Source organism: Saccoglossus kowalevskii, chromosome 18 (assembly GCF_978046115.1).
Source record: "Saccoglossus kowalevskii chromosome 18, keSacKowa6.1, whole genome shotgun sequence".
NCBI lineage: Eukaryota > Metazoa > Hemichordata > Enteropneusta > Harrimaniidae > Saccoglossus > Saccoglossus kowalevskii.
Genome location: NC_140658.1, coordinates 18,734,071 through 18,755,044, shown reverse-complemented (window position 1 = coordinate 18,755,044; position 20,974 = coordinate 18,734,071). Strand labels below are relative to the sequence as shown.

The 20,974-nt window shown below is 32.4% G+C and overlaps 1 protein-coding gene across 1 annotated transcript in view; it reads right to left on the bottom strand.

Moving 5' to 3' along the window:
- LOC102802797 (lethal(3)malignant brain tumor-like protein 4) overlaps window positions 1–20,134 on the bottom strand; it is a 54,006-nt gene extending 33,872 nt beyond the window's left edge. Inside the window, exon 1 of the mRNA XM_085493231.1 lies at window positions 20,027–20,134. The gene's annotated coding sequence lies outside the window, so the exon portion shown is untranslated. The remainder of the gene's footprint in view (window positions 1–20,026) is intronic.
- Between the last annotated feature and the right edge of the window lie 840 nt (window positions 20,135–20,974).

Genomic DNA, 20,974 nt, shown 5'->3' with positions numbered 1-20,974 from the left:
TTATAACAGTAAAATACAGTTTTGGCAGGAAACATTTAAACGGTTCAAGAATAACGGTAAAACATTGCAATCCTCAATAAACGTCCACCAACTTGTAAATAAAGAAAGTATAAATACATACAGGTAATTTTTATAATTTATTTATATTTATTATAGAAACATTTCAATTGCCTGAATACAATGTTCTGATTGGTCCAGAGCATGTTTTTAATTATGCAAGCCATGGTTATTTAGATGATACATGGAGGTAAAAAGAGAAGGACTCACAGCCAAAATAATCCTCCTAAACTTCTTTTGTTTTAGACAAGTTTAATCCCATAATTCCCTTTGTCTTATCGTCCTTTCACCACAGGATCGTCGCCGACGTGTCATTTACTCTCAAGCATTGCTGTGCACAGTACACACTCCAAGGTCTTGTTTTACGGTGTCGCGGTAAATGTCAAAGGACATAAAGCATGCGCAGATCTTTTATACGTAGAGGAATCGTGTTTGTGAGAATGGGAAAGTTGGAATTTTGAAAATCAGAGAATTTCTCGTTAAGTTTATGTAATTTTTCGTTTTTCAGCACATTTTTCGTTGTATTTTTGAATCAGCAATATTGTAATGTTTCGAAACTTTGCTAGTACTGTTTTTTAGTCCACAATAAAGCTTGTTTAATGATCTTTGCAATGGTGCATGGCATGGACCGCACCGCATTGTACCAGAGACTGAATTTTGAGGTTCGAAATGACGCTTTTTGAAGTGTAGTATGTATATATGTAATATCAAAGCAATTCCATTTTATGACATAATTTTTAAAGAATATTCTCCATAATGCATCTCATCAAGGCCCCATACCATGTATAGGAATACAATGTTGTATTGAAACCAAATAAAGCAGTGAATATTTAAAAAGAATTATAAAATGCAGGTAAAATATAAGAGTTCATTGTCAATAATAATGGAATTCAATATTGAAATCAGACATTGCCTACTCTGCTATGCAGCATAAAGGATCTTTGATTACAGCGTTCTATTTAGTAAGTGCGCTTCTAGATGTTGCTGACATGGTGGCTGATCAACAAGATCGCTCACCCGAATTTGTGGTGGGAGTTGACATATCAAAACTTGTATCTTACGATTCAAGTAAATAGCGTTTTAAATTATGCAGATTACTGGGCCTGTGACAGTAAAACTGCTCTGTTCACTGTGGACTTTTTGCTAAGTTTTCTGTTTTATATTCATATTAACTAGTATTGACAGCACTAAAAAATAATAATACAAACACCCAGCCAACCTATAACAGACTCAAGCTAATAAAAACAAAATGTGCTTTTGTCCTTCTTGGGTTGACAGGGTCATCCATTATTGTTTAAATATAAAACAATAACTACCAGCATATATATTTACATCATGTCATGAACATGTAACGTACGGTAATCCCACAGGTACTTAGCAGAATACATTTCAATGCCCATGTTTGTACTAAACACTGAACCACCTATTACCACTTCAAGTCTTCTTGTTCACGAATTAAAGCATCATTGAAACCACTGGCAATCCAACAAATACTGGCAACATTAAAAAACAAAAAGCAAAAAAAAAGTATCTGCATCAAAGAGCTTTGTTGTTATAAAGTTAACCAAATTATGTTGACTGATCATATCAGATGAAATAAATCTTCTTACAAAACATACCGTATTTGCTTTATTAGCACATATCCTCACGTACATTACATGTGTTTCTATATTTTTGGTTAATTATGCAATTTCAATAGAACATTTTGAGTTAATATTATTATGCAGATTAGGTAATCAATATGCATGGTTTTCATCCCAAACTAATCAGGTCTGTGCATTGTCCCAGGTCATCTATGTACCAAGTTTTACTGAAATTTATAGAGTGGTTCCTGAGATATCATTGGAAAAGCTGAAAATCGGCTGAATATTATGAAAATTAGGTAATTAATATGCACAATTTTTAACCAAAAACTAATCAGGTCTGCACATTGTCCTCGGGCAAGTTTCATTTAAATGCAATGATTATTTTTTTGAGGTATCAGTGGAGCAGACATTTGATACACACTAAGTTAAAGATATATTTAATTTTTCATCACTTGTAACCAAAAAAGACTTTGGAATGTTGAAATCTTTTTACCATAGGAACAATTAGTAAATGACTAAAAAATAACCATTTTCATTGGTGAAAATATATTTATTTCCAACTCATTTTAATTTCCTGTTGTTACGTTTGAGTTTACTTTGACTTTATTCAATATTTACTGTACTTGCTAAATAAACTACCCGATTCTAAATTTTTACAATTTTAATTTTTTTAATAATGATTTGACATTTTGTGGTTTTAAAACATTAGTCCTAAATGTACATATCAATTTTTAAATATGATTGAATCTCATCTGTAAAATTTTAGAAATGTTATGACCTTGACACTGAAGTTTGGTTAACCTCTAAGAGTGCCATAATTTTATGTACTTTTCTAAATTTTTGACAAAATAAATATAGTTGGATACAAGTCTTGATCATAAATTTGAAAAAATGTATGTGGGTTTAAAATGAGTTCATGGTGACAAAACTCGAACAACTCTGTTTTGTTTGGTTAATCGACCTTATGTCAATTGAGAAGACATAATCCAACAACTGTTTGTAGCCTATACTGGAAGCCACACCTAAAATCCTAACAAGAATACACCCTGTAAAATCTATAATAAAAGGTGGGGAAGTCAACTTGGACAATTATCCCCAATAAACTATAAGAAGTATGTCTTGGAGTGAGATTAAAACTTAGAAGCTTACAGGATTTTAAAAACAAAATTCCATCTTGATTCTGTATCACGTTAACATCCACATCGAAACAGTATATTGGAAAAAATAAATTGATTTTTTGGGCATTTAATTAATTGAATAAATAATTATCCCAAACTAGATACTGTAGAATACTTTATTTTCACTTGGAATTTATTTTCGCTGAAGGGAAGATTCCGTGAAAATAAAATCCAGCGAATATACTTTTTTTCCTATATTTCACATTAACCTCATCAAAAATCAGTAAAAATATATTCCATACAAAATGTCTAAAAAGCCCTTTCAGCGAAAATTAATCCCAGCGAAAATAAAGTATTCCACAGTAGCTCATGTATGGCTAAAAAAAGGCGCTTGTATAGTCGCAAGATTAAAAAATCTGTTTTTTGGCAGTTTTCCTTTATTTTTAAAATATTTTAGAATGAAACTGAAAAAAAAAAACAGTTGTGCTCAGACATGCACGCTGGAAACAACTGTTTGGGTGAAAACTGAAAACAAATCTTTGGGTGGGAACGAGGTCTTGACCTTTTCACCACCAGACATTCTCGCCCAACCTTTTCTGCACTTTTTTCTTATATTCTTCCCTATTTCTGGAAATGAAACCCTAATTTTGGAGCCAACAGACAAAAGTTGAGTCAATTTTCAGTTTTTACTAAAAAAAAATTTGGCTAGTTTTTCCCAATCTTCTGAAGGAAAGTGCAGACTATAAACAGAGCTATTTTGTGAATTTGTGATGAAAAGAGCTGGTGGTGAAAAGGTTAAGATGATAACCTACATGTAATCCTATTTTGTTTTCTCATGAATTATAAATCAACTTTTTCACTTTTCACAAAATACTACCAATTATCCCCCTATAACGTTAATAAGATCACGAGCGAATGGTTGTTTGTTTGTTTACTCCAAAATGTACTAAAAGTTTGTTTTTTTAAATATTAGAATACCGTTAAACCAACATTTTAGCGAAGAATAGACTGAAATATTAATTCACTTGATTATTCTTGTTGTGATGGCAACACATTAATTTCAATTGTTACCATGGTAACAGTAAAAACCCTTGAAACACCATCGTTTTGCACATTTATGAGTAGATATATTTGTGTTATTTCTGTGAATTTTGGATCAAATGAACATAATTGACTCATACACGTCTTGATTAACTTTTTTGAAAAATATGGAAATTAGTCAATTTTAGGCACCATTTATGAAATAATTCTTTTTATAATCTCTTTTCCACATAAAATATTATGACAAATTCAAAATGTTGGATCAAAAACTATGTCACTTTGGTCCAAAATTAGGATTGAATTCAGTGAAAAGAGAACAAATTGAAAAATTTGAGCAGGAAAAAAAATTGGTGCTCAAAGGGTTAATTAGGAAAGGTGATAAAAAGTTGACTGGAATTTAAAATAATAAACCATACTGTCTTTATAGTCTGCAGTAATTTTGTCTGGGTAAGAACAAAACAAACCAGATGTCACACAGGTATTATAAACCAATCAATCCCAAGGGTCAATTTAAACTGTAAAACATTCAATTTTCGCAGCTATCAATTTCCACGATTTTGAGGTCATTAATGAGAATTCCATTTTTATGAAAGTCATGACATCTTACTGCCTGAATGATCCACTACAACAACATTTTTTCTCATACTCGTAAATTTGTCTCCCTTACAAATATAGTGGTTTACAGAATATATTATGAAGCAATGCATGCTGGGAGAAATTCAGGCGATTTAAAACTACCTATGAATGAAAAGTGACAGCTGATGGGCCAACTGGTTACTAAACTACACTTATTAAAAAAAAAAATTAATAATTTGTCTTTTTTACATCATTATTCAAATATCACAGCTTGGAGCAGTGCAAGATTTGTTCTTGAGAAGAAATTTCACAAAATGTCAACAGTGCGTGATTTTTCCAATCATTAAAATAAGGTGTTGAAAATGCATGCACATGTAGTTTCATCACATGTCAGTCATAATGACGTACATGTACCAGACATTTTGTTTAATTCTAATAGGAAATTAGGCTCATAAAGTGTGAAAATATGTTTTTAGTAAATTTTATTTGTTTGAAAAATATAGACAAGCAGTCGGCTGAGATAGCTCCGTTGTTAGCAATGCACATTTCAATTAAAGAACTGAAGATATCATTAGAAAATGAACAATATGTATTGTATCAAAGCAACAGGACTTGCTGTTTTCAACAAGAATTCAAAAATATAATTTTTCACCAAAAATGACAAAAATAATCATCAATATTAGATAATTGAAGATATCACCACGATATTAACAAATCTGAAAGAGGTCCACATGTAGTACCTATATATGTAATATAAAAGCAATCGGACTTGCGGTTTTTAACAAGAAGTCGAAAATATCACTTTTTCTCAAAAATTATAAAAATATTCACTAAAATTAGAGAATTAAAGATATCATTACAAAATGAACAAATTTGAGAGAGGTCCACATGTAGTACCTATATATGTAATATCAAAGCAATCGGACTTGTGGTTTTTAACAAGAAGTCGAAAATATCACTTTTTACCAAAAATTATAAAAATATTCACCAAAATTAGAGAATTAAAGATATCATTACAAAATGAACAAATCTGAGAGAGTTCCACATGTAGTACCTATATATGTAATATCAAAGCGATTGGAATTGCGGTTTTTAACAAGAAGTCGAAAATATCACTTTTTACCAAAAATGACAAAAATATTCACCAAAATTAGAGAATTAAAGATATCATTACAAAATGAACAAGTCATTGTCAATGACACGTCCCCGTTCCGTTCATATTTGAGTGACATATACATTCAAAGCAGATCATGACCGAAATGCACCTGCATATGTACAACACATTGTGCTAAATCTGAACAAAATCCATCCATGCATGACTGAGATCCGGTTCTGGAATTGTGAAAATACGTGATTTTGATGCATTTTCGGCCTTAAAATGGCCATCATTCCGCTATTGTTAAGCAGATCATGAAACAAATGCACATATCTATTTGTAACATGATGTACCATGTGTGTGTGAAGTTTGAACTTGATCAATCCAGACATGTCTTGGATACGGATCCAGAACTGAATTCTTTAACAAAATGGCCGCCAGTCGGCCATTTCGAACTTGATCCGAAAAAAAAAAGACGTGCATCAAGGTCCTATTATGTTTAATGTATGTACCAAATTTGAACAAAATCCATCCATGCATAACTGAGATACGGGTCCGGAATGGTGAAAATGTGCGATTTCAATGCATTTTCGGCCTTAAAGCGGCCCCCATTTGGCTATCGTTAATGAGATCATGAAACAAATGCACATACATGTTTGTGACATGATGTACCTTGTGTGTGTGAAGTTTGAACTTGATTAATCCAGACATGTCTCGGATACGGATCCAGAACTGAATTCTTTAAAACAAAATGGCCGCCAGTCGGCTATTTCGAACTTGATCCGAAAAAAAAAATGACGTGCATCAAGGTCCTATTATGTTTAATGTATGTACCAAATTTGAATGAAATCCGTCCATGCATAACTGAGATCCGGGTCCGGAATGGTGAAAATGTGCGATTTCAATGCATTTTCGGCCTTAAAGCGGCCGCCATTTGGCTATCGTTAATGAGATCATGAAACAAATGCACATACATATTTGTGACATGATGTACCTTGTGTGTGTGAAGTTTGAACTCGATCAATCCAAGCATGTCTCAGATACGGATCCAGAACTGTATTCTTTAAAACAAAATGGCCGCCAGTCGGCCATTTCGAACCCGATCCAAAAAAAAAAAAATGACGTGCATCAAGGTCCTATTATGTTTAATGTATGTACCAAATTTGAACAAAATCCGTCCATGCATAACTGAGATCCGGGTCCGGAATGGTGAAAATGTGCGATTTTGATGCATTTTCGGCCTTAAAATGGCCGCTATTCGGCTATCGTTAATCAGATCATGAAAAAAATGCATGTGCATATGTCCCATATAATGTGTGATGTATGAGTGAAGTTTGAACTTAATCGGTCCATGCATGTTCGAGATACAGGTGATCACGGACGCACGGACGGACGCACACAGGGCAAAACATAAGTCCCCGTTTTCGGACTGCGTCCGAACGGGGACTAATAAATCTGAGAGAGGTCCACATGTAGTACCTATATATGTAATATCAAAGCGATTGGAATTGCGGTTTTTAACAAGAAGTAGAAAATATCACTTTTTACCAAAAATGACAAAAATATTCACCAAATTTAGAGAATTGAAGATATCATCATGAAATGAACAAATCTAAGAGAGGTCTACCCAAGGTACATATACACCAAGTATCAAAACATTCAGGCTTGTAGTTTTCAAGAAGAAAACATTGACACGGACGATGACGAACAATCACTCATATGATAAGCTCCGCTCGACAAAGTCGATAGCGGAGCTAAAAAACTGATGCACACAATGACCATATTCATGAATATTTGTTTTAGCTTAAACATCATCTTTATAAAAAAAATTATTGCTGATACATACTAGTCCCTCGAAAGAATATTTTTTTTAAATATTGAAAATTTAACACCTGTTAAAATATCAACACAATATCTGTAATGCTACACATACACTATCACAACAGAATTTATGCAAATTAGTGACCTTTGAACTTCTGACAACTTTGGTTACCGTTTTATTATGGAAATCAGTCTGAGAAATTGATTTAATATTTTTTTTTAACCATTATCTGGTCAAGTAAATTTAAATGTAAAGAGGTTGGCAGGATAAGGGTTAATTTTGGAGACAATTACATATGTAATGGTGAATTCAAAAACAGGTGTCAAAATTTGATAATTTGTTTAAAACAAGGTACTTATTTAAAGTATGTGGCAAAATATAAACAGAATTTCTTTCCAATCTTATCTTATTCCTTTTGGAACCAACTATTCCATCTGTCTTAAGATTGCTACGGGGTAAAAACACGAAAAAAATCTAAAAGAGTTGATAGAAAGTGTTACACATCACAAGCATTTATTGTTATAGACAGAAGCTAATTATACCACTGAAATGTTATACTGAGAAACAGCAATGAGGAGTTTACAGTTTAAAGATAATCTCCCACGCAGAGTTCTATTTCTATGAATATATATATATATGAATATATATATATATATATATATATATATATATATATATATATATATATATATATATATATATATATATATATATATATAACTGCCACCATCTTTTGCTTGTCGTTGATTTGTCCATGCGTCACATCGGTACTATTTTTTTAGAGATGCCCACCAAAACATTGCCATGCTGGTGTTTGATTTTTGAACCAGACAAAAGTGAATGTAATGTTTGTAGATTCTGAAATATTACTTTGTCAGGCAATCAGCAGGACACTGAGCTTGAAGAACTGAGTAACACCTTAGTGACCATGTTATTTCGTGATGAAATTACTTTATTTTTTTAATTACAACTATTTCACCCTTTTCTTTGTGTATACGCAACTATTACGTAATAATTATTATTATCGATAACATTTCAAAAATTATTTACCAGTATGTAGAAATCAGAGAGCACTCTAATAACAAAAATACCTCAAGAATACGCATAGTAAAAGTCTAGTGGCATTTCACCTCAAAATGGCAATGTGTGGTGGCAGGGATACTTTTTTTATAGTGATATGAATAATTATTTAACAATTTTTTCTTTGCGTGCTATTGTTTTCTATCCAAAATTCGTGACAAACTTTTAGTTGTGAACCCCTAAAAAGAAGGAAATACTGACATGTCTAGTGACTTTGTGAGAAAACCACATACCGTAATTTACAAAATATTGTTTGAAAAGACAAATTATTCTTGATGATACACCTATATCAATCAAATGTTGTATATAAATCTGAAATAATCTTGTAAACTATATAATACAGTAATTGTTATATACATGAATAAAAGTACAAGCACACCATGGGGTCTATGTCTCTCATAAAAAATGATTTATTGCTAACAGGAACGTGCGGCGAATATCTCTTTCTGAAATAAACCAATAAAATGGGATTGGATCACGAAATAAACAGTAATTGAAATATAAATGTAATATGTTATGCATCCATCCACAAATACAAACAACAGACACATGACAGACATTTTACACTGCATTTAGATAACGACACTGACAGGTACAATACTACCCAAGGAACTCATTTAAGCAACAATAGCTATAATTTAAACAACATATAACCATATAATAAGGACCAAATCTTACTGAAATACAGGGCTAGTGTCATAAAATGTGATATGAAAACGTGATGACATAAAAAAGTGCCGACTAGTTGCTATTTCATTGCAATTGATCACATGAAGGGAACCACTGAAAATTATGACGCACGAGACACATATTTGGAAATGAAGCATAAAATCATCAGTAAGAAGCTGTCAGATAAATGCTTAGCTTCACAAGACTGCCTCATTATTGAAATTTCGCCCAGGGCCCCTAGTAAGTTGTATCGTAATTCCTGTGGTTCGCTTGACAAATATGTGGCGCCCTCTATAGTCCTTGATGCAACTAAGCGGCCATTTTTTTTTCACTTGCAAGTGATTCAATGTACATCATTGGTTTATAACATACATGCTATGCTTTCCACGCTTTGGCGATGGCTGTTATAAATTGACACTAAAGACACAAAATTTATGGTCAAAAAAAAAAATCAGAGAAAAATGGACGATAGTTACGGATATTGCTATTTTAAAACAGGTGGTATTTATAAGGAGACTGAATTAAGCGCGGTGGTCAACATACATTTCATGTAAATAAACAATGTATTTTACACACGTGTATACGTCGCTATAAGTCCCATATCGAACAGAACGCGGAGCGACGAATGCCGCTCTTTATTGTTTTATGGATTGGCAACTCGTACATTTGACATACAATTGCTAAAAGTGTGGTCACATAAAGTCAGGTGGTTTTATTTTACGAATTGTACCAATAAGGTTAAAGTTATAAGAAAAGAGAAAATATAACCAGACTAATTTCTATGGAAACAATGAACCCTCCTATTATCCATGCACCTACATGTAAAGGACCTTGAATTCTCTTATTTGGGCACAGCATAGACTTATGCCTATCTTCCACATAGTGTCTCTGCCTAGTCATCAAATTATTGGAAGAGGAAGCTAAAAGATGTCTATTGATGGGATGTTTTCATGGCCATAGAGAAATCACACTGGAGTATATGAACTCACAAACACCCTTGATAAAATAACTAGCTCTACAAATCTCCTCTGACCCCTCTTTCAGTTGTCTACCCCTAGTGTCTTCATGGGTGAGAAATTCATATGAACAAATCTGGAATCGGAAAACCAGTCATAAAAGAGCATATGCAACAGACAGGTTTGTTGGTTTATAGACAATGGACAACACCTTGATGTCATACTAAATTCCGAGAAATCTTATCCAACAAAATTCTGAAATTATCCTGGTAACTCTATAGACTGTTGAATAGACCATTTTCCGTTCACTGCAAGAATCACGCGTTATGCGTGAAATCGAACGTAAAAACAGGACAAACAAAGGTCATAGCGTCGTAGTCGCGTCAAACATCGCGTGGGATTCGACAAACGCGAAAGTATTTCGCGGACATTTCCATGCTTTATAATGTGCTGTCCACATTTGATGATAGGCAATTTCGATTAAGTGAGGGTATTCTATAGACTGTTGAATTCTAACCACTGAAAACTAATTGTGATTCACTTACATGTACATACTCATACGGCCAAACTCAAACTTTCAAGAAAGCAATAGTTTTTTGTATAATAACAATACTTATTTTAATACTAATGAAAGATAGTGTCTCAAATAATGTACTTGTGTATATATATATACATATCATTAATGAGCCACAAACTGTGGGGACAACACTGGAGAAGGAATTTCTGGAATGCCCAATTATCTCTCCAATGAATTACATTCTACAGAATTTTGCTATTTTCCCTGGCAACTTGAAATTAAACGGTTTTAGATAACCAAACGTGAAAAGATAGCATGAGATATTGGGTCAAAAATTCCTACAAGTGTTTTTTGGGTATAGCGTCATTGACAGCGCTCAAATTTCATCAAACATTGTCCTCAACGTTTATTGAATCTCATGCTAGTGATTCGGTTTTGGGAATGTAAATTTTTTTAAAATAACTCTATTTCCTTCAAAAGTATATAAAATATACATCATGATTTCCTGTCTTGATAAAGTTGAATAAAAATGTCCTTCAAAACATACAATTAAATTACAACATGGATCAACAATACCAATGCACCCTGGGAAATATGAATGGGTCACCCACAGTTTACTGTATGTGGACTTGCATTATTAGATGTATTAATCATATGTGGTAACAACTGGCGTACACCCATGTCTTATCGATAAAATTGGAGAAAAACCCAATCCTGAATGACAATGGAAAATTATATTTTTTAGACATTATCAAACTTGACAATAATATTGGATAATGTTGAAAAGTAGTATCTTGCCTTTCTTCAAATTAGTGGGCTTTCCTCTATCAAAATTGTGATATGACCTACTGGGTAGCTATAATTGAAAAGGTGAACAGAGAAATAAACTAGTACAGCAGTCACACATGGCATGACATTATTCACAGGCAATGTAACTATTAGGCCTAATACATTGCCAGTCTCATATTTTATGAATTCTAAATACTCTCATGTTATGAGCAGTTTCTTGTTTTTTTCTTTATTCCAATAATTCAATCATGCTAATAGAACACAACATTTTCTTAATAATGAAAATAATGCTAGAAATTACAGAATTTATCACCAAAAAACAAACAAAAGAACAAGCACTATCACAAGCAACATTAATAAATAAAACAAGAAAAACGCTCAATAACTTTCCTCCCAAATAGATAAGATTTAATATATAAATATAAGATTCTTTGATATGTAACACAAAGTACTTTACCAAACCAGACTCTTTCAGTCTCACATGCTAATTTTTATACCTCAAGCATGCACTTCTGTTTCCTGTATTTTCTCTTTGATAGTTTGTTAGTTCATTGAACCTTTTCACCGTGGTCTAAATGTGCCACATTACACATTACAGTATAACACACATACATAACGACGCAGATCGGGATTTCACCGACTGCCACATAAATTCAGCTGCAATACTATAATACCAACAGCTGACAGACTTGATCAAGCAGTTTATTATTAAAACAGCAACTTTAATACAAAGCAACTATATAAAAAAAATTCTATTATTACGGTACTATTCTCTTTTACACCATTGTCAAAAATGCATAGTTTCATGATGGTCGAATAATAGACCATGAATTACACAAAATATAGCATTTTTAGTAATAATAAATCTGTCCAATATTATGTATATTTCATTTTATTATCAAATGCATTAGAAGTGCAAAAGAACAGAAAATAGCAGCAACTGAAAATGTAATACCGGTAATGCGAAAACTACTTTTCCCAAGTTTATTTTTCGTTTTCTATAAACAAAAACGATTTTTGTAATTAAAAATACCCATCTTGCAAAAATACCCATTTTTTATTACTGCGGAATACTTTATTTTCGCTGGAAATAATTTTCACTGAAAAGGCTTTTTGGGCGTTTTGTATGGAATTTATTTTCACTGATTTTTGATGAGTTTAATGTGAAATATAGGAAAAAAAGTATATTCGCTGGATTTTATTTTCACGGAATCATCCCCTCAGCGAAAATAGCGAAAATAAATTCCAAGCGAAAATAAAGTATTCTACAGTATGTATTGTACAACACAATACTGTAGAGGGAAATATTCATTGGGTTAATTTGGTGAATTTAATGAATTACTAACATTTAAAAAAAAAAAACATCCACCCCAAATGTTTCTTATCTAATCACTCTTCAAAATTGCTCAGGGATAACTTTGAGACATTTTTTTATCATTTTCATTTCTTTTAATTTGTATGCTACCAGATACAAAAAAAAATGTTTTATGTGCTTTGATTTCATTAACGCACATGATGACATAGAAACATAAGTCTGTTTTTTTTGGTCTCTGATTATTGATGGAAACAATACACTGCATATTCTTTGGTTTACTTAGTGCACTTAGGTATCAGCGAAATTAATGAAAAAGAAACCAGCTAATAATTAACCCTTTTTTCCACTAAATTTTTCTGCATTTTATTTTTATATTCTTCAACATTTCTGGAAATAAACTCAATTTTGGAGCAAACAGACAAAATTTGAGTCAATTTTCAGTTTTTACTAAAAAATTTTGGTTATTTTTGCCAGCTACAAAATAACAATCTGAGCTTTGGTTACAAAGATTGAATCAGATTTTTAATGAGATGCGTTCTAGTTCCAACACCAAAAACTACACACTGCTAAAGTGATGAATACAAATTAAAACACTTGGACATCGTCTTCTGTGTGCATTAAAATATCAGTCAATCCGTGGACCGAGACAGTATTCAGAAATGACAGATCATGTGATTCAGTTATAATTTCACACTAAGCTAACAAGAATTACATTTATTTCAAATAAAAGTATCTGATAAAATTTTACGGACTGGATGTGAATTTTGTGATTTTTAATCATAGACACATAATGTAATAACAGATGTTCATACTATAATTATCAGCTTTCCATGATAAATGTAAATTTATTTTTTTAATTTTTCAATTCATATTTTTGTATTAGTATTGTATTCATAAAATTATATTGCTGCATACTAATATTAATAAAAATGTTGTACTTTAAAGATGCAATAAACTATATTATTATATGTAGTATAAAATTGATACAATATATTTACATCATTTGCTTCATTTTTTGCCTACTGTAACGCTACCTGAATTTGACTATTTTTATAGCAATTCAATGTATAATTTGGAAAAATAAACTTATTGTAATGTTTGCTCTTAAATGTTTAGCAGGAGTTCAGCTGCAAATAGTAGACTGTCAAAATTACATTGTCTGATACATTTTTTTTAAAAGTAGGTGGGTAAACCTGTCTGCCTGCCACTACTGATATTGATAGAAAGTTTTTTTGTTTTTTTTTAAAATATGAATGAACCAATGGATCGTATGTAAGACATTTCAAGAAATCTTCTCAGGCAGCATGCCCCTAATGTTCACACATCCTGGTACTTTCTGACCCATGAAGGTCACACATCCTGGCACTTTCTGACCCATGAAGGTCACACATCCTGGCACTTTCTGACCCCTAAAGGTCACACATCCAGGCACTCTCTGACCCATGAAGATCACACATCCTGGCACTTTTTTGGGGTACTGCAGTCTTGCAGTGGTTGAGTTGATTTATATATAAAAAAAAGAAACATTGAGAAAATGGCAAACATTTACCAGTTAAAAATTGTAAGTTCATCTACCTCAAATTTTCACATAGCAAGAAGATAAATTTGCATAATTTTTCACTTTTCAACTTTAACGTATCAGCTGGCCAGTAATTTCCAGTTTGGAGTTAAACAATTATTTCTGTTTGGGGTGACTAACAGATTATGAATTGTGAAAAAACAAATTTTCAGTTGTGTAAGTAAATTATTTCTTTTTACCTGAACTCGTTTAGAAGCTGTAAGACCAGGAAATGCACTTCTAAACACACTCAATCTCAATAACCTAAGCTAATACGATAAAACCATTTATTTTCACAGGCATTTAATTTCACTATTTTAAGCGAATTCACTGGGATTTAAGTTCACAAATTTGCCAGTGAAACAAGTTCTAGTGTTATTCAACAGGCATTTAATCTAGAAATTTTTACTTATTAAAGGACATATCAGAATTAAAAACTAGTGAATGATCAATGTATTTACAGTATCAATAATCCAATACATTCGGATTCATTAATATAAATGGATGAAACCGAAATTTGTTGAATCAATTAAAGACAACATTGGGGCTGTGGGACACTATTTTCTGGGATTGTTGTTGTGAGATAGGTGTCAATAGTCTTGTTCACACATGCTGACAAACGAAGGACACGATAGATTTGTAAATACTCGATGGACTAAGTCTGCATTCTGTTCATAATCACAGTAGTTTATTCAGCATTAATACCCATATTCATCTACCAATAAGTCACCATTTGGGGGCATTGTTTTAGCCATGAAAATATGTCCATACGTGTCTCATCTCCCGGGTTAAACACACAGGTCACTCCCAGTTGATACATGACTTCCTACACTGAGGTAAACCAACCTGGTGTCAATACTGAGTTAATCTGTTCACGCATACATTTAAACAGTGGGTTAAAATTAACTCGATAATTTTTTGGATACACACTTGAACACCATAAGTCAGTCTAAAATCAACCATCGTTTATTTGAGAGATTAAAACAATATTACATCAGAAAAAAGACTAGATTTTCAAAATCCTGAGTGACAGTCAATTGACCTTTAGTGGAAGCATTATTTATTCAACGCTGCAACAGATTCTGTGTGTTTTCTCCTAATAGACCATGTTTTGCACCAATTTCAACACTCTCACAGATGGACCGGAACAGGAAGTCAGTAGAAGACAAAACATTTGTTCGTTAGCGTGGGAGAAATTTGGTCAGTGTGGGAGAAAACAGAGGTGTTAATCCGAAAATTCATTGTCTTTTCCTGTTTGTGATTGGTCCTGGTTGTGAGAATAGGAATATTAGCAATATATCCATAAACAAGTTACGTCTATTTGACCTTGTTTAAATGCTTATAATTAACAATTGGAGAAATCCCAGAAAGAAAAAAAAACCCGATGTGATTCTCACAAAAAGTTAATCTACAAGGATCAAAGGAGATTACCTAAAACGCTCCTTATAGTTGTCAGCTTTCTGCAAGATTTTATCTGAGTTGAAATATTGCTCTTTCCAACAAATTAACATGAGATAATCCCTTGTGCGTTTATATGGTTGTGGCCAAACATATTTCCAAGTATGGTCCGATTTGTTAGACCCAAGCTAGAACAGTTATATCGAAGTTCAATCCTGAGGGTTCATTAGAGCTCAAGTTGAACACATTTACATAATCATTTTTGATGTCTTGAGCTGGTAGGCTATGATATAATGCTGTCCTGTTAACGAGGTATTAGGCCAATTAGTTGTTTTAACTAATGTTTTAAAACATTATACAGTAATTTGTTGATTGCTTTTTTTTTAAATTAAATTTTAGGAGCTTCTCATCTTATACTGTATTACATCGCAAATTATTAATCATGCTAAAGTTAAAAATCACATTCAACCATTTCTGACTTACAGATTAGTCTGCTTTATTTAATGCTTTATTAATTAAAAAGTTGAAACTTTCACATAATAAATCTGCATAATTAATTTCCATATTTTTTATCAATTCTAATCCAGCAAGACCTTCAGGTAATGAGAAATTAAGTCTAACTGATTTGAAATTAACAAAGAAAATATAGAAGAAAAAAGTTGCACTGAAATGTTGATAGGAGGATTTATCATGTTCAATCATTTTTGTACAAATTCTGGTCAAGAATAGGTGTGGAAGCTATTTTTGTTTAACATAGAAATCAGGCACCCCTGCAAGCAGATGATTAAGATTTCATTGAGATGAAAAAATACATTCTAATTGCTGTAAATATCTATATCCCACAAGATAGAGCTGAAAGCCATTAGACTGAAACACAACTACAAATGCTACTAATTAATTTTGTTGATAAAGATATTTGAAACGGCTTGGCACCAATATCCAAACCTTATCATGAAGTTAGCGTTACATACAAGGGAATCCAAAATTTTCCTACTCTTGTTTCTCAATACATGCTTTTGTTTTGTTTTTTATTAACACCAAAATGTTATCTATTTTTTCACACATTCATTCGCCCAACCAACATTATCATGGCTCAACATTCACAGAGGTCACAAAGGCTACTGCCTCGATGCCCTACCTGACTACCTTGGTGCCCTTAAACATATTTTAAATTAGATGAAGACATTTTCAACTTTTTTTGCCATAAAAATGGGTATCCACACAATACCAAATATCAAACTCTGCGTTTAGTGTGTATTTTGTGAACAGTGTAAAAAGATGACTAAAGAGAGTAGTGCTTTTTATAAACTTAAGAACCAACAATTTTTTTATATTTCAACTTCACAATCAAATCAATTTACAAACCTAGGTTTTCCAAATGAAAAGTTTTATTTTATGTAATTGATTAATGTGGAGTATCATGTGGAAGCCACATGCTTTAAAGGTAAGAAAGAGTCAAGGTCACACACTGTGACTGACATTTTGGAATTTACATAAACCAACTGTAAAAGAATTGCATAAAGTGGATTAAAATGTTAATATTTCTATCATGAAGAGAAGATATTTACTAAACTAACCAGGTAAGTTCAATAATTTGAAACACAACATCTAATAACTAAACAATTTGGTGAATTTATCACACTTTTTAATGTATACTAAAAACAGAAAAATTCTGGAACATTCTATACATAATTTTACTGGTTTTTAATTTTGCTGATAAGTGAAATTAAATTAGATAAAACTTGTGTTTTCACTTGCAAAATGGAATTTCCAAAAAATACTTTCTCAGTATTTTAGTACAAAATTTTGTTTATATGGTTTCTTTATTATAAACTTATTTGCATTGCAATTAACATTTTCACCAGCAGTTCCATTTTTTTCTTCAAAGATTCACAAAATAGTCTTGTTTATAGCCTGCACTTTCCTTCAGAAGATTGGGAAAAAAAATAGCCAAATTTTTTTGAGTAAAAACTGAAAATTAACACAAATTTTGTCTGTTTGCTCCAAAATTAGGGTTCATTTCCAGAAATAATGATAAATACAAGAAAAAAAGTACAAAACAAATTTGGCGAGAAAGTCTGGTGATGAAAAGGTTAACCAGATACCGGCCTACTGTCACAAATATCATAAATTGCAGATGCAATCACATTTTATTGAAAATAACAAAATTAATATCTGTCAATAGCAGTGGGCACGCCCTTTCCTCTTGTATATAATTATTATTCTACTTAAACCTCTCTAACCCTAACTGTATTCATACACAACTTATTTAATATCACATGGCTTATTTATGAATCAATTAGTAATTTCAGTTCTCACTTCTCTGGGTTATTACAGCATCTGAAACCAGTATTAACCTATCCATCATCAGTTCCCTCTTTTCGTCACAAACTCACAAAATAGTCCTGTTTAAAGTCTGTACTTTCCTTCCGAATAGCAAATTTTTTTTGAGTAAAAACTGAAAATTGACTCAAATTTTGTCTGTTGGCTCCAAATTTAGAGTAAGAAAAAAATGCAGATAAATTTGGGTGTGAAAGCCTGGTGGTTAAAAAGAAATCATTTTTTGAACTTTTTAAACAGCTGCAGTCAAACATCTTGTGCTAATAAAAATTAAAACAATTTTGGGGGGATTTTGAAGCTAAATAACAAAATATGCACGTTTCTGAAAGCCCTATCCTAACTAAAATTTGTCACAAATTTTCTCACAAATAGAATCTAATAAATAATACTTGTACATTACGACTATTAAAAACTAAAGTGAAGTAACATCAAACTCCTAAAAACTAAACTCATGACAAAATCAATAAATTTTGTATTTGTACAGTAAAACTATTATAAACAATTTTAATTTTGTTGCAATTATATTACAGTGACAAAATTATAGTTCATTATTATATACAAATAAATCAATTTACTGTATTTTTCATGAAACAGAAGTGAAATGTCCATATTTATCATTTTCTTGTTCAGTTCTAGCACAGTCCCTCTAGATATATATAGACAGGTATTCTCTTGAGACAACTGCCTAACTCTGGATTATAGTACCTCACTTGTTTATGTTGTTTACACTATAAATTGGTCTTTTGTCTCCCATTGTGCAAGTAAATTAATTGGGAGATTTAGGCATATACCTTGTTGTCTCCTGATAATCAGCACTGCAGTGAAACGCAATAACATCACTTATACAAATGTAGAAGAAAAAACATGGTCATGAAAATTATAATCCAATGATGGCCAGTAGGTTGAAAAATTAATTTGTTTTTTCACACTGTTGAATATTTCATATATTTTGGCTGCCCCTCTTAAAAAAAGCTGCACACCCCTGTATAAAAAGTTAAACAGCCATCACCAAATATGCAAATGAACACGTAAGCAAAGGACAAATACGAATATGCACACAGCAAAAACAAGCTTTTGTATGATTAACTTTTTAGGTTTTCTATTTGAAGAAATAGACAACAAAAATTACGGAAACAAAAAATCATTTTTACTATAATTTTCCAATGATCACTTCCGGTTTAGAAGATTACTAAACTTACGAAAAGTAATGAGAAGTCCATCGTCAAATAATAAATAGGGGAAAGTTGACAATGCAACTAAAACGAAAGGTCAGTTTATTATTGAAAAACTCGTTTATTTTTCAAAAAACTGTTTATAGGACGAATTTTTTATGAAAGAAAAGCGACAGAAAATATCTCAGTCTAAACAACTTCGCGTTTTTTACGACATCGAACTGGAAAATTCAGCACTTTTAGCAGTTTATGTCACCGCGTCCTCTTTCAGCGTGTTTTGATCGCGCGAAATAAAAGAAACATGGCGGCGGCTGAGCGACACCTTTTATTTCGCCGAAACTCGGTAAACTTCGAAAATATTGTTTCTATGATAGGCTAGGCGAGAACAAATGCGTCCAAATGGCTGTTGAGATATTGTTCTAGCGGTAATACACAGTCTGCATATCTAAACTCTTTTTTAAGTAACAAATAAAGTAGGCAATAAGTTGTAGATGCGTGCACCCCCGGTCACCTCCGACACACTAACTTCCTATACAAAATTCCAAATTTCCTCGTAGCACAAGCTTTCGCTTCTAATGAGAAAAAATATGTTAACAACCGGCAAAACTATTCTAAAGCGCGACAGGTACACGGTACAACATCTGGTAATATCCTAAAACATGTCTGGTTGAATGAAGAGCGAAATAAAAACAGCTTTTCTAGACAATTCGGCGATGAGGTCTTCAAAAAAGTGTTGGCAAGGCAGCAAAAAATCCATGTTTCGATACTGCAGCATTAGTTCAAAATATCGTCAAAAAATACTTTAAAATGCATGAAACACACAGAAACAAGCTGGCGAAAGTGAAAAACAATTATTGTTGCACCGCATAGGGCGCCTGTATATTCATAATATGTTGTTTGAAGCTGAAAAATACGAATATAAAATGAATTTCTCACCGTTTTCAGCAGATCACAAGCGCCATTACAGTCACGAGTCAGCGCTGCCCTTCATTTACATAAAATTAACATACATTACCTGGCAAAGCGAAAATCGCTTTACGCTTGCGCAGTCAATTAGCTGTTCTATGATACATCGCGCGGTAAAACCCCGCTGGTTGTAAGCCTCCGCCATTGACTACGGCCATGGAGGCCTCAAGAAGGTGAAAGTAAATAGAAAAGTTTATCCCAAAAAATCATAATGTACAAAATATTAACCAAACAGGAATAATTTAACACGCCAAATATATCATTATGATTTTCACATGAAACGGACGGCTTATTCAAGACAATTTTGTTTCGGTTCCAACAACTAGAATAAATAACTTTACTGTAATAGAGGGACTGTGGTTTACGATATTTTCGCTCAACAGTGCCTGCAAAACACGGGTAAAATGTTTACAGACGATGAGAGGTGATGTCACATGTATGATCAAGAAAGTGCAGTGCATCACGTAACACATGGCATTGAGGCTGTTCAGATTATGTGAAATGATTACCAGAGGGCGCTACATAGGGAGGGCATTTAAATCGACCAATACACATGTATCACGTCTTTGTATATTTCTTGGCAATATCGCATTGATTTTTCTAGTTTATGTTTCTCGTGCTGAATTATTCGGTTTGACAAAAATAAAATTACTTTTTGTTTTGTTTTGTTTTGTAAAAGTGCGCCTCCGGTGAACAAAATAACAGAATGTCCAAAGTTAAAAACACGGAATGCCAAATAAAGGTTGTTTGTTTGTTCCAAAAATGATTTGTATCCAACCAGTGAACATAAGCGCAAGTTTGATGCGTTCTGACTAACCCCGAACCCCGAACCCCGAATTGTGGTGCTTAGTAACTCCAAAAATACATACCCACATTGCAATACATATAAATTTTTCCCATAAACAGATTTTTTTTTAA